The sequence below is a fragment of the Mandrillus leucophaeus genome, unplaced genomic scaffold (assembly GCF_000951045.1).
Source record: "Mandrillus leucophaeus isolate KB7577 unplaced genomic scaffold, Mleu.le_1.0 Scaffold1, whole genome shotgun sequence".
In the NCBI taxonomy this organism is placed as follows: Eukaryota; Metazoa; Chordata; class Mammalia; order Primates; family Cercopithecidae; genus Mandrillus; species Mandrillus leucophaeus.
Genome location: NW_012098097.1, coordinates 14,526,104 through 14,528,495, shown reverse-complemented (window position 1 = coordinate 14,528,495; position 2,392 = coordinate 14,526,104). Strand labels below are relative to the sequence as shown.

Below are 2,392 nucleotides of genomic sequence, written 5' to 3'. Positions count from 1 at the left end.
TCCATAGGTCTCACGGCTGTCTCAGTTCCCATCATGGGACCTCCCTCCATAGGTCTCACAGCTGTCTCAGTTCCCACTGCAGGGCCTCCCTCCATATATCCACAGCTGCCTTACACATGTGCTCATCACTCCATGTCTCCATTTGTCCTTTTACTCTGTCTCATCTCTGTGTTTATATAACACAACACACACCTCATTTACAAGGGAGGGGAGCTCTGAAGAGTTGGTCGGGTCCTCCAATTTGCATGCCACTGTCCCTTTAATTTCAGAGAGGCCCATAAGCACTTTGTCACTGAGATGACTTTTGAAAGATCATACTTAAGGGGTAGAAGTGGGTTTGGCTGTATAAATGTATTTCAATCGCAGAACAATAACCTACTAACACTAATCCGCTAAGTGAAACATTTTTCCGAACACGCTGTACTGTTCAGCCCTTGAACAGACACTAGTGATTCTGTAAATGCAGAGAAGAATGTTCTCATCTCACCTGAGAAACACTTACAATCCGCACACAAAGCTAACACTTTTAAGGAATTCTCCACAGAACACGTTCATTATTTACCTTTCCTTGGACATCAAGAGTGTGAGTAGTGAAGCTGTGGCAGAAATCAAATTCCCAGAAATCGGCAAAAATCAAACTCCCAGCAAAAGTGAGCTTGTTTCTTAGCAGCTAAGCCACACATTCTGCCGCTGGCACTGCCTGGATTGTTCATAACTGAAGAGGAAAGGGACAGAAGGCCAGAAGATCAAGCAAAGCCTGGGGAAGTATAGCATGGAGGCAGCCTGCAGAAGCTTTGTCCGTGCACAGCAAACAAGCAGACGAAAGTTACATTTCAGACATAAGCTACATCTCAGATGTAAGTCATATCTCAGACGTGATGAGGCAGGATACCAACAGCCCAGGTGTGTGCGGGGTGTGTGGAGACATGTGCATCACGGGCAGGACCCCACTCTACCGAAAATGTTGTTAAACTGTCTGCGTTTGGTGGACTGCTTATAATCACTGCACTATAACAGAACACCTGGAAATGCTCTCTGTAAATAAACCCACTGAAGGATTTGAGAGATATCAGTTCTTGCCTAATGAATCCAAACAGTCAGTGCAAGCCTAATCAAAATATCTGCTGGGTTTTTTCCATTAATGGAATTTCACAAGATGATTATAGAGTACAGAAGAAAAAAAAAAAGCACAAGAGTAAAAAAAAAATTAATAAAGAATAATGAATAGGGACTCACACTGCCAGATATTAAAGATACTATAAATCTATAGTAATTACAGGATGGTATTAGTGAGGGAGACAAACAAATCAACAGAAAAGGGAGAGCCCAGAAACAGAGACACACATTAACTCTAATGAGGACAGTATTTTAAATCTGCAAAGAAGGAATTAACAATTCAATAAGTGATGCTGGAAACTCTAACCCACCATTTGGTATTGCTATATGAGATCACACACACACACACACACACACACACACTCACACACACACACACATACATCAGAGTGGACTGAAAACCTAAATGTAAAAGCACAAAAAAATTTTCATTTATTTTGGCATATGAAAGGCCTTAATTAAGCAAGTCACAAAACCTACTAAGTCTTGAGACTGACAGATACAGTAAGATAAAAAATCTGTAATTCTAATAAAGACACATATCAGTGACTAGCAATTTTAAAGAAAGGAGGTACATAGTACATGACAGGGAAGTTTTTAGATGTGTCTCATATAAACTTCTGCTGCAGATCAACAAAGGGACGAAACGACAACAAACAGGCAAAACACACAAACAGTCCATTCACAGAAGAAAGAGGAATCATCAATGACTCTGAGTTTCATGCTCCTGATTAGAAATGCAAATTACAATGAGAATCTATCTATCTACCTATCGATCCATCCATCCATCCATCCATCCATCCATCCATCCACCCGCCCATCCATCCACCCGCCCATCCATCCATTCCATTTTTATCCAGCAAACTGGAAAGCAGGATAAAATGTGAATAATGCCCCATTGTTGAAGGATGCAGGGCACTCATTCATCAATGGTGGGAATGTAAATTAATGAAGCTTTTACAGAAGGCAATTGGGAAGTACTTATAAAAATTTTAAAGGCACATTCCTTCTGACTACTTCTAGATATCCATCCTATAGAAATACTTGCATTTGTACATGAAATGTTTTGGCTGGCAGAAAAGCTGCAAATTATCTAAATGCCAGTGTGGTAGAGACTGCTAGTCTATAGCTGATTTTATCTCTCTTCTAAAGCAGTTGCAGCTGAGCACATTGCCCAGTTTCCTTTCCAGTGAAGTCTGTCCCGCAGCCAAATTCTGGCCAGCGTGACATGGTCAGAAGCGCAACGTCCACGCTCTCGGAGCGTGACGTGGTCAGA

At 41.4% G+C, this 2,392-nt stretch overlaps 1 protein-coding gene across 1 annotated transcript in view; it reads right to left on the bottom strand.

The window, feature by feature from the left end:
* RPTOR (regulatory associated protein of MTOR, complex 1) overlaps nucleotides 1-2,392 on the bottom strand; it is a 448,104-nt gene that overhangs the window by 241,598 nt on the left and 204,114 nt on the right. The window lies entirely within an intron of this gene.